The sequence below is a fragment of the Euprymna scolopes genome, chromosome 24, assembly GCF_053919585.1.
Source record: "Euprymna scolopes isolate OS-2025 chromosome 24, ASM5391958v1, whole genome shotgun sequence".
NCBI classification, from domain to species: Eukaryota; Metazoa; Mollusca; class Cephalopoda; order Sepiida; family Sepiolidae; genus Euprymna; species Euprymna scolopes.
In genome coordinates this window covers 27,146,664-27,160,486 of record NC_136505.1, presented here as the reverse complement: position 1 = coordinate 27,160,486, position 13,823 = coordinate 27,146,664, and the positions used below count along the sequence as shown (strand labels likewise).

The following is a 13,823-nucleotide window of genomic DNA, read 5'->3' as shown; positions in this document are numbered from 1 at the left end:
TATTGCATTCTTTTTTATTATAATAATGACTTGTCATAAATCTATCTTTTCCCATGCATATAAACGGTTCTGCTTTTACTGAGTACCAGTGAATTCTCTCAGGAAATGTTTTTCAAAAATGAAAATATAAACAAATCACAAACAATTCTATTTTTTATTATTTAATAACAAAGCAAAGTTGTTTTATTCATACAGTTCTGTTTAAAATGTTCACTAAAATGTCTTGTATGTGCAAACATATCACAATCTATCAAACATAATCTGATCATGTTTGAAGGTATTTGATATTGATTCTTGAAACTTTTCCAGAATTCCCTTTGATTGTTGGCACCAAATGGAATTCAACTATACAAAGTTTTTTTTTGTTTTTTTTGCACAAGACAGTTTCAATGGAGGCAGTTGGTCTGGGTTGTTTTTTTGTTTTTTTTTTTAATCTGGTGACGATAATATATCGGAGAGAAAACTGAATAACTATTAAATGGCTTGAATTTAAATTCAAATGAAAAGGGGATATTTTGAAATTATTAAAAGCAAAAACAAAAATGTGCATAGTGGATTGTGTACATTTTTTGTATTAAAATGTGTAAATAAGCAGCTGGAATTATGCATGGGTAATTATTTAGATTAAACGGTCATTGTATATCAACAAGTTCAAAATTCTGCAAGCTTTAAAATCTATTAAACTATTTTTGACACTTGTTTTTTTTTTTTTACACTATCAAATGAGACAAATCAAAATCTATCCTGTCTCTATAATTTAAATTTATTGTTTTTGACCTAAGTTATTTTGCAAGTGTGAAAAGCTTGCAACTATGTGGGTCTTCTTTGATACAAGATGGACATATTAAGTTTTCTTTCGTTTAGCAGCACAAATGAGCCATGATACTCGACTTTTGCTTTTAATTTTTACTTCAAATCAGCAATTCTGTCTGTCTCAATTTAAAAGTTTCAAAACTAATTTTGGAATGTTTAAAATGAGACAAGTAAATACAAGTCAACCATTTCTACAAAAGTAATTTTGAAGCCTTTACAGTGGCAGGCAAAAGGTAAATTCTGGCTTGAATAAAGTCAAGTATTATATTTCATTTGTGCTTCCTAAGCAAAGTAATTGGTTATATTCACTCTTGTATAAAAGAACAAAAGTGAGTGTATGAAGCCCAACCTTTTAAAATCTCTCAACCATTGCTGCCATGCAGAAAGTGGCTATATCAAAATGACAAGGTACGTTCACTTGTACTGCTGCAACATATCGACAACGACTGAACACTTGGTGCTTTTTTGATTCTCACATTTTATACAAGGTTTCTTAAAAAAATACTTTCTTTAATTTAAAATAAAAAAAAGTGATCAAAAACAGTTTTTATTTTAACATTATATGAGCTACCAAAAGATAAAAATTGTATATCTTTAAAAAGAAGCCTTTTCAGTTGAAAAGTCCTGTGAAGAGGAAGAAATTGAAACATTCCAAATCTTTTCCTTATTGCTTGGCCTCAGTTGTTCTCCCTACATCTCACCTCCCTTCAAAGAAACCTGCCGACTTGTGGCTATTCTTAATTCCCGTAACACATAGCCGAAAGGGCTAGCTTCTCTGTGAACAACATAACAATTGCTATGCATACAAAACTGTTTCAGTATTTGCTTACTTGTCTGTCCATCAAGACACAAAATTCCATCATTGTAAATTCTTAATTTCATTCAGCTAAACAAATCCAAGAGGCAATCATCAAGAGGTATTCTCAAAGACTGAATTATGTTTCCCTCATTTATTATGATCAGCACAAGTTAAAGGTGAAAAAGTAAAAATGAATGTTCTTAAAATGGATCCATGATGAAAATGCTATTTTGAACTTAAGTGTGACAAATAGACAATGGAAATGTTATTTAAAACGCAAGTATAACATAGCAAAGGAAATGCTATTCTAACCTTAAATGTGACAAATTTATGAATTTTTTTATTTGAAACTTATGGATGACAATGCTAAAATGAATGCTATCTTAAATTTAAAGAGGAGTGGGAGTGAAGGAGATAGACCCACCTCCATGTTTGGAATTTTAAACAACAATAGTTCACATCTTAGCTCACTTAACCTGTATTAAGCATTGTTTTTTTTTTTTATTTATTTTGTAAGAAATGGAAGTGATAAACTTATTTCAATGTGTCTTGTTCAGTTTCTTTTCTCTTGGGATGTTTAGCCACATGATGTTTAAGAAGAGAGTTGTGATGGATATAAATAATTCTTGCCTTTGAAATTCACCCCCACCTCCAACCCAACTATTTTTTTTTTTTTACTTTTAAAAATCGTTTTTATTCTTTCTATTTGACTGTGGCCACAATCTTTTGCTCTTATAACTGGGAAGCTTCTGAGTATTTTCCAATAGACAAATGGATTACCGTTTTTTCTTCTGTATCCATTTCATCCCTTATTTTCTATGATTTATCATTTAATATCAGAACAGTTGAAATCTGCCCAACCCACCAGATTGAGAAGTGAGAGTCAACGACTTTCAAAATGCTAAGTACAATTGTTCTGTTTTTTTTTTTTTCATTTTTTTTTTTCATTTTCTTTTAATTTTTTCTTGTCCTTTTTATTTAAAAAAAAATCAATAAATTCTCTTGAATGTATTTTCTGTTTACAAATACAGAGTTGAAGCTTAATGTTGTATAAAGAGAAAACTACTTATAAGACGGAAAGCCAATTTTGGAAAGGCCCAACATGTAGATGTTTAAGTTGCTGTCTTCCAATGGCATTGTCTTTTGCTATGTTGACCACTAAAAGAATGATAACCTTTGTGTAATTCTCCTGAGAAATTAATAAAATATTCTATTGACAACACATCTCCTTTTTTTTTTTTTTTTTTTTTTTTTTACTTTTTTTTACTTTTTACTTTTTTTTTATTGTTCATTTCTTAAAAGGTAGTCTAGGTGTTGCTAGGGTATTGAATAATGAGTTGTACTGCATCCTGGTGCCTCATCTTTTGGGAGTCCAGATGGAACAGAACTTCTGTTTTGCTGAGGTTATTTATGATAATATACACAAGAATTACTACATCATCATTATTTCAAAACTACACACCAGAGTGAAAAGAATATCACAGAAATTAATTCTCTTCTAAAATTACTAAAGTCTGTGCATTGCCTCTCCATCGGATAAATTTCAAACTAATCATTTATGCCACCCCGACCCCTGCAATAACTTCATCCACACAAAAAAATTAACTATGATTGATTGATTTGGGAAAAAAAAAAATTTGAATAAGCTTTTTTCAATCAAATTTAATATATATATATATGTATATATATATATATATATATATATACAACCTCATAACAAAACGGCCAAAAATATATAATATTATTACATGGATGATGTTCTGGACAAGCATTTCGATGTATTATCTACTTTTTTATAGAGTAATACACAAACACACACAATTGTGTTCTCAGCATGCAGGTTTATTACCTTGAAGTTGATAATATATCGAAATGCCATTAAGGAATAGTATCCACATAATTCTATTTATATATTTGAGTGTTGCTTCAATTTTTCACGTTAAGAATCTTGCATCGATTTCTTTGCAAAATATATATATATATATATATATATATATATATAATTCATTGCTCATCAATAATTTTTCTAATGCTGCTGCCACTTATTGCTATTATTTTCATTCTTCTAGTTTCAATGTTGAATTAATTTCTTCTATTTTAATTATAAAATCTAAATGGAATTACAGAATCCGTTTTGTTACTCCATCGAAATCATTTGAAAGTATGTCAGTCTTGTGTAAGTATGATGGCTGGTTGTGTGTGTGTGTGTGTGGTGGTCATTTCTAACTCACTATTTTTATTTTCTTTTATTCTTACATTCTTCCATTATACCTTCCACACCAACCCCTATTTTCTATGTCCCAGTCCTGATTCTAGTCGGATATCATTTTACAAAGGCAACAATGACAATCAGCACCCTGACAACTAAGCTAGAAACCTGGCAACTAGTTCCAGTCTGGCAACGCTCAGTTGTTAGCTCCTTTCACTTATTTTTCTACGTTTCATCAAGTCTTTCTTAAAAGCACAAACCTTATTAGGGCACAATAGACAAAAACAATGAAAAACTGCTAATTAAGGTGAATTACTAAAAAAAAAAAAAAAAAAAAATTAAAATTTTCAAAAATGAAAATCTAAGATGTGACTATTTTACAAATAAACTAAAAATGAATTTTTAAAAATGAGAATTTTGACATGTGAAAAAAGATTTTTTTTTTTTTTTTAAATTTGTCTCTCACTGAAGAGAAACACAAATGAGCAGCGTTGAAACAATTCTGCCAATCTGTTAAATGCTGTATATATTATACATACAATTATAAGTACTAATAGTTATTCTTAAATTCATATAAATACATACGTATACAACTTGTATAATTTAAGTGGATAACAGGATGCTGTTGTATACCATTAAATTGCGAGAAACTTTTTTTTATTTAAATTCAATTCCCGTTATAATTTCTGTAGCCATGTCAGGCCAATGAATCAAGACAATAAAACTGAATTACAGAAAATGCAAAACAATTTCACTCTGGACGTGCGAGTGAATAACTTTGGTGCTTGCGTCATTTTTGTCTGCAGTTAACTTATTTAATATGCACATGCTTTGGGTCTCTATGTGATACTCTCGGATGGATCAGTCTGGAATTCGACTTCACTCTTTCTGCTCACTGATCCTCAGTAATTGCACAAAATAGCCACAACTTCAAAAACTATATTCCCTGATTCATATTTCAAAAATGCTCTTTACTTGCTGTTGGTGGTTTTATTGTAATGTCTTCTTCGCTCACTGTATATATGCTTTTGTTACAAAGAATAAAAAGAAACTAGTAAACTTCACAAAGCTTGTGTCTGTTTTTCTTCCCTTTCCTTATTCTTTAATCATTTTTTTGTGTATTCTTATATCCATCCCTATTTTCAAAATAAATTTTCACCCACATCAGCACTGTTTTTATTGCTTGTCTTCGTAAACTTTTACAAAAATTCTCTAGTTTTTTTTTTTTTTTTTGGCTTTTTTTTTTAGCAAGTCTTTGTAAGATGAGGCACCATTTACTGTTTTTTTGTTTTTGTTTTTTTCATTTTTCGTTACTTCTTTCTTTTTCAGTTGCATAAATTGAGATAGATGAACCAGTTATGTCCAATATTTCACTCAAAATAAACCAGTCAACTTTGTAATAAAGATACAATGCTCAAGTTTAAGATATTATACAACAATATAGTTAACCAGATATATATATAAATAACTGGCCCTGAGGAAAAAAAAAAACCGGAGGCCTTTGTCGCTTGATGAAATCTTTTTAGATTGAAACAGTATGTTTATTGTAGCAACAAATGGTAATTTTGTTTGGCTAAATTGAATAAAATAATATTCTGCTCTTTTTATTAGGCACTATCAACAGCCTCGTTAAATTCAATGGTTTTTACTTTTAGCTATGTTTACCTGCAATAAATAAATAAATATATTCTAGAATATATATCTGCCACTCAGAAGGGTAAAATTAATTCCCTGAACAGGACAGTTTTGAACTCTTACGTACTTTTACAAAGATTAAAATCAACATATAATGATACTAAGCCTTATGTCTAGAATTCTTATTGATCAAAATCCATTACATGATTTTGATTCTAGAAAATGTCTAAAAGCTTAAGTATAAGGGGTCTTAAGAAAAAATTAAAATTCAAGGAATTTTGCTTAATGCTTTCCTAATCACAATGGATCACATTTAAAACAAATCTGAAATATTTGAATTTTCAAATCGGAGTTTGTACACATATTATGTCCCTAAAAATACTCCAAAGAAATTAAAATGTCAAGAATATTTACTAGTTGATGCTTAATATCTTTTGTTAAAATTTAACAAATATTTGCCGTATCTGGATTTTCACAAAGTCCTATCAACTTCTATTTATCCCCTTTGCATGAAAGAAATTTCAACTAAATATAGTCCACATTATGATTCCTTACACCTAACATCTACATTCCAAAATTCATAATGATTGGTGAATTAGTTTAGCAGTGAATACTGCACATAAAACATGCAGATACCTAACACACATATATAGATATTATTATTTATTAAAATAATTATTAAAATTTATTAAATACCTACAGACACTAATGTTTCATCCTTTCAGGAATCATCAGTGCAGGCTGTTACGATTAACGCCGGTCGAGAGATTCAAACCCCGGCAACAGAAGTAATATTGGGCTTCATTAGCAAGGATCCAAACCATTCGGCTGCCGTGAGAGATACAGTTGAAAATAAACATGTATTCTTATTAAATGCTTTTAACGTCGGTCAGAGTGATATAATCATTATATGATGATCTGCACGTATAAGCCAAGTTGACCGACTTTATTACAACTGAAAGTGCTCAATCATAAGAAACAATTTTCTTAAAGGGGATGATATTATTATTTACTATAATAATTATTAAATACCTACAGACACTAGTGTTTCATCCTTTTGGAGCACAACAATATTTTTAGAAAAGAAACCCGTAAAGTGCTCAATTGCAAGTTTTGCACAAGCTAATTTAAATTATCCTTCTTAAAAAGTATATAGCACTCGGAATACAAAGACAAAGTGGGAATGAATGAAAAATAAACAGAAAATTTTTACCATTTATGAGACGCGCGCGTCTTTTTCTACATGTTCTTTAATTGTAGAAGTTAAACAAAGATTCTATGCTCACAATAATACCTTCAGGTACATAAGAAAACAGAGTATCACCTCCCTAGCAACCTGCATATGAAATCTCAAAGATTCCAACACACCCTACGAAATTAAATGAAGAACCATTGAAAAGTGATAGCTTACAAGCATATTAACAAGATTGCCTTTTTACTAGGCATCACACAAAAAAACCTACAATCCTACAAGTAATTAATAACCCAACGTATAATCTATATAAACATAAAATTTGGAGTTTTCAGAATATACTTATTGCAGAAAAATAATTCTTCTGGCCAAATGTGATGATAATGGAAATAGATAACATGCTGAAAACCGTCAATCTCAATCTCACCCCCAAATTACCACAAATAGAATCAAAACACACCCTAACATATGGAAAATACCAGATGTAGCCATATACTTGAGAACCCACCATCCAAATATTTTTTTATCATACTAATAATTATAATCTATATGCTTATAAAAAGGAGAATGTGTGTGTGCGTGTGTGTGTGAGGACACTTTTCAACTTATATACTCAACGATTTTTTTTATCTACAGATTTGAAATTTGGTATATAGGGCATTCAGACATGTGGAAAATTTGTAATCCATTTTTATCCGGAATAAAGGCCAGCTAAGGAGGTCAAAATAGAAAAATTTGTATGTAAGGGTGATCAGATTTTTATGTTTGTCAACCATTTCACGAATGCGCATATGTGGCTGTGAAACATGACAGCTTCTTTATGTTAAGAATAAGTAGGTTTGAAAACACTTTTTAAAGATCTTATCAAGCTGTCGCTGACTTTAGATTTTGGTTTCAATCTCAGCTTGAGTATTGTTTTTTTTATTATTTACAAGAAGTGAACTGTTAAGAAAAAGCATAATACTGGCATGCACGTGTCTCAGTTTCTGTATTAATTAAAATGTAATATTTATGCGTATTTAAGATCAGGCAATGTCGGGCGGCCTGCTAGTAAAAAAATAACATTAAAAATACAACATACCTTATCCATAGTTCCACCCAGATCCATTGTCATATACACAACCACTTTATCATTGCATCTTCCCACTAAAAACCTCCAATAAAATTTATTTCCCCACTTCCATAAATTCAAATCGAACATATGTAATCAACATATACTTTTTTTTGTTTGTTTGTTTACTTGCCTCCCCACGAGGGCAGAGTTAGGCATGAGGTCGGTTTTTAATGTGGGAGGAAATCAGCTCCCCAAAAAGGGGCACTTTGGTCAGTAATAAAAATAAAAAATGTATCAGTCATGAAGGATTTCTCCTCCATTAACCAAGACCAAAAAGGTGTAGCGCAGCATCTGAAGAACAGATACTACAGTTTGATCCTGGCCAATAATAACGGAAAAATTTTTTTTTATAATCAACATATACTTTAATATATAATATGTGTATATTTGATGACAAAAATATACTAACATATTTAAATGAATATATGACTAACTTGGAATATTATAAGGTATACAATAAACTAAATATATATATATATATATATATTTATGCAAAATAATAACTCTTCTAGAAAATAAATCTGACCAAGATGTACATGGCTTTAAAAAGATATATATATATATATATATATATATGTATATGTATGCATATAAAATAATATAGAGAAAAATAACAATAAAATAAAACATGAGTTCATAAAAAACTATATAAATACTAAAAAGTAGCATCCCAAGTATAAATTAAATCCATCTGGTCCCCCCCCCTTCGCCAATCTTTCATGAAAAACACTAGCTGAATCCACGGTGAAAATTTTCCCCCACTCTTTATCTGTGCCTAAATCAAAACGTGGATTCCATGAACAAAGCTTCTTAGAACTGCACGCCTATGGAACTCTGTTCCGTTTGCCTGCTTCCCACCTGACTACAACTTGAATGTCTTCAAGTCCAACATTAACAAATTCCTAATGAACCGCCCCCTTAAGTAAACACTTCATCAAATCTCCACACTAACGTACTGTACTTGCAATAACCCTTATCCTTGTGTGACTTCCGGGCCTTGATAAGTGGTGACCACCGTGTAAAAAAAAAAAAATCTATTTTCCATGATTACCATCATTTAAGCCGTCTGAGCCTTCTACAAGAGACTTTTTTCATAGGTCGTAAACTTCACATCTGCATTTCAGCTTAATGAGTTCAAACCCCATATGATGAAGAAATAACATAAGTATATATTACCTTTAAAACTCAAACATAGAAACCTTCCAAGGATAAATGATACACACACACACACACACACACGCACATATATAAAAGTGAATGTGTGTGTCTGTCTGTCTGTCTGTGTACATTTCCCTATGCAATAACTCTGTCAATTTTAAGTCTACAGACTCGAAATTTGATATACATGGTACTGAAATTTGGGAAAATCTTTGTAATCCATTTTCGGCCAGAAATCTGGCTGTTAAGGGGTCAAAGTTCAACGATTTGACCTTTGATAACTCTACCAAACTCCACCGACAATTTTGGGTATAAACAATTGAAATTTTGGATATAGGTTCCTTAGACGTGGATCTAACTTAATAACTTGATTTGAGCCCAAAGCAATAAATGTTAAGGGTTCATACTAGGGTTCAAAGTTTAAAAAATTTTGACCTCAGCGGTCTCTACCAAATTACTCAGACAATTTCTAGTCTAAACATTTGAAATTTTACATAAAGGGTATTCAGAGATAGGACAAGCTTTTTAATCGGTTCAGGTCGAAAATTTGAGCTACATATGTATGTATGTATGTTTGCATGTCTGCCTAAAACTTTTGAAAGAGGCGACGGATTTTACAAAATCAGTATCGTTTTGAAGCTCGACCCTTCAGACGACAAATACCGAAAAATTGGCTAAAAACATTAATTTCTTCACCCTCAACTGAGCACTTTTCAACAAGGAGGGGTCGCTTTTTTCGCCGATATTTTCGAAAGTCATCCCCTCTTTTCGATTGTTTAGCCTTAATTTAAACCTACGTCACTTCCGGTTTGGCGGTGGCCCTAGTATATATATATATATATATACTAGCAGTTCACTTTGCTCGGGCCCTACGCACTGTTCATAACTTTATGTGCATATGTATATTTATATTAAAAACTTTGACTCATGTCCAGGTAACCTACATCTAAAATTTCAAGTTTTTAGACCCAAAATTGGCGGGGGAGTTTAATAGAGTCTGTAAAGGTTAACTCTTTCAATTTTGACCTCTTTGCAGCTAAATTATCGTTCAAAAACTGATTGAAAAAGCTTGCTGCATGTCTGAATACCCTTCATGTAAAATTTCAAATGTTTAGACCCAAAATTGGTTGAATAGTTTGCTAGAGACCACAAAGGTAAAATCTTTTGAACTTTGACTCTTTCGTAGCTAAATTTTCGGCCAAAAACAGATTAAAAAGCTTGCCCTGTGTCTGAATACACTTTATGTAAAATTTCAAATGTTTAAACCAAAAATTGGCTGAACAATTTTGTAAAGACCGCAAAGGTCAATTTTTTAAAAAAACTTTTACCCCACTTTTGACCCCTTAACATTTATTGTTTTGGACTCAAATCAAATTAAAAGGTTTGACCCATGTCCAAGTAACCTACATCTAAAATTTCAAGTGTTTAGACCTAAAATTGGCAAAGGAGTTTGGTAGAGTTTTCAGCCAAATTCATGGCCGAAACTGATTAAAAAGATTTTCGCAAATCTTAATACCTCTTATGTTAAATCTCAAGTCTGTAGACTGAAAGTTGATAGAGTAGTTTGGTAGGGAAATGTACACACACAGACACACAATTTCACTTTTATAAATATATATATTGTTTAATATGTAATTATCCACTGACACATGTTAATCATCTACGACTCATCAGAGTGGCTGAATCTAGCAAGATTCGAAATCGGGACTACATATATATATATATATATATATATAAGTCTATATTCCAAATATCATGATGTTGGCCATCTTACAATTTTTCCTTTGATTACATTGACATTTACACTTCTATTGTTATTTGTTTGTTATATGCTCTGTAATTACATTGAGCTTCATAAATTAAGGATTAGTATATAAAGAAGGTGACAAAAATCATATTTCCACATATATATACACACACACATACACACACACACCCTTTAAGATTGATATACCATCTATGAATATACAATTAATAACAGATGGTCACATGGTTATTTAAATTACCTGATTTAGTGAAATACAAAATAAAACATCGTACTGGTTGACCACATGAATAAGAAAAACTTTTAAGCCAGATACATAAAATAAAAATGTAAATAAATCATCTCCATAATAAATAACATTGTGTTAGAATGAAATAGGCCGCCAAAATACCCAAATAATCGATCTAGACAGTCCTTCATAAACACGTAATTTGTATTAATAGGAACGAATTCCAACTCAGAAACTATATCATCTATAACAATGTAACCCTGGTTCGCCTAACAGAAAATAATAAAATCGCACACACACACACACACACACACACACACACACATATATATGGCATAATCACGTTGACACACCGGTTCTCGTCAGATCACAGAAGTTAAGCAACGTTGAGCCTGGCTAGTACCAGATGGGTAACCATTTGGGAATTTTAGGCACTGTATGTGCTTTCCGCTTATCTCGGCATTGTTTCCAGTCGTCCTGAACTTCCACTTGCCACTGGTATTCAACAATGTCAACTCAGGAGAGATGTGGTTGGAGTTCATGCAACTCTTGCCATAAAAATTTTACGCGAAGGCACTCTTACAGTGGGTATCCATAGTCTGTCAAGATTGAAGGAAGCTATATATATATATATATATATATATATATATATATATATATATATATATATATATATTTCTTATGAACGGCTGTGACATATCTCACGAAGAGGTGCGTTATCAGCAGATATGAACAAATGATTTTTTTTTTTAATTCAAATGGGAATAATAATAAAAATGAGAAAAGTGATTATCTGTTCCTCGATTCCCTTTTAGGCTTCAAATAAAATATCCATAAACACAGCAGGCTTACGCAGAAATTTACATAAAATGTACGCATTCATTGGCAGGGATATTAGTGATACAGCTACGAACTGAACAACAGAAAATATAAAAAAGATATTAAAAAAAGGGATAATGTTCTGGTCTGAAGTAAATAAGGTTTTCAGTAATGAAGCAAATACAACAATGTTAAGATGTTGGCATGAAAAGAAATATTTGGATTTGGATTGTGAACAATTCAAAAGTTACTTATCTTACTTATAACGGACATGGGTGTCAGCTGCTGAGGAATTAATATTTCTACAATCAAGAAAATGGTGAAATGTTCAGTTATGTGGATCAGATGCTGGTCAGCAGAGTTTAGTTAAACATTGGTACGAGTTGGCTTCAATAAGTTTCCAGACTTTTTTTTCATATGGGCACTTTTATTAATAGTACACACATGAAACTCTAGTTCCCTTCGAAGTAATCTCCTCTGGCTGCAATGCACTTGTTGTACAATTCCAACAACTTCTGGAAGGTTCCATGGAAGTCCTCTTGTGTAACCATGTCAATGACCCTCGTCACAGCTACTTTCATCTCCTCCGTTGTCACATAATGACACTCTAAGGTTTTCCTTGAGCTTATGGAATAACCCAAAGTCCCAGAGAGCGAGGTCTGGATTATAGGGAGAGTGATAAACTGTTTTGAAATCTGTACAGAATTTTGCAAGGATCTGTGGCGTAACGGATAAAAGTGCTAAGTTTATTCAGTTCTATGTGACAGTCTTTTGAAGGTTGATTGTTAATAGTATGTAATTATGTATTACTTAAGACTTTGGCCCACTCATAGTTGACAGAATGAGAGCAAGTTATTCATGTACAGATTCCGGAGCTTGACTGGTTAATCTGGAAGAAGATTGGAGCTTACATCAGGAGAAACATTGTGAAAATGCTAGATAATAACAATAATCCAAATAGTCCAAATTATGTTGGAATCTTCTGCTTGAAAAGATACTATCTCTAGTTGAAGAATTTCAAAATAAATCCTTCCTTTCTTTTTTTTTTTTTTTTCTTTTTTTTATATTCAATTTTCACGTCAAACAAGGCACAACGCCACTTTGAAGTCGGGAGCTACTATCTACTATCGGGGAACATAAGTTGCGGGTAATTTATAGCGTAAAAGTTAAAAGGAATATTATGAAGGGAGATGAGCAGCAAGATGTCTGTTCACATTACACTTGAACTTTTACATGTCAGTGCAGTTGGGAAAGCAGAATCCCAGAAGAGAGTTCCAAAGTCTAGCAGTTCTGGGGAAGAAACTATTGGAGTAAAAGGCTTTCTTACACCTAGGGATCTCTACTGTGTAACTGCTTGTCGGGTTTATTGGGGGCATTTATGCCGAGAGGGTACTTTAGCTTTTAAAACATTGGAATGAAAAAGAAAGCAACAGTTTTAATGATTTTAAAGCATTCTTTGAAAAAGCCTGTGTAATTTTTAGATTGTCCAGCAAGTGTCGAACTTTAGAACTATGTTTGTAGAGAGATATTATTATGTAGACAGGATGCAGGATCAGCAATTGAGCCAATCATCATGAATAGGAACGATATTGTGTAGAATGATGGCCTCACAGAACATAAAAGCATCAGTCTCCATAGGAGAACAGCTTTGGGCATACAGGAGCAAAATGCCTTAAAATCAGTTTGAACAAAGCTCTGAGCTTCTCATAAGGACATCTGGTGCTTGTGTATATTGGTGATATTTTAAACGGATACATTTCAAGTGAAAATATTATTACGTACTTGCGTATCATATCAAAATTAGTATAAATTACAAAAAAAAAAAAAAAATGATCCAGAAAAATAATTACAATTAAAAATAAAATTTATCAAATTATCAAGTTTTATTGTATATTTTAATGTAAAAGAATTGTGCGACCAATTCAGTATCCCTAATAAAGGAGATAACTCTTGGCTTAAAATGATTCAAATTAAGGGTCCACCATTGTTAATCAGATCATATCAGAACGTAATTGAGAAGGATTTTTTTGTTAAAAATACATCTAACACATCTTCTACTGAATCATTTTTTTGTGATTTTTGTAATTTAT

At 31.6% G+C, this 13,823-nt stretch overlaps 1 pseudogene; it reads left to right on the top strand.

The window, feature by feature from the left end:
• The first annotated feature begins 11,240 nt into the window (after positions 1-11,240).
• Positions 11,241-11,357, top strand: LOC145246906 (5S ribosomal RNA; annotated as a pseudogene).
• Positions 11,358-13,823: the final 2,466 nt, after the last annotated feature.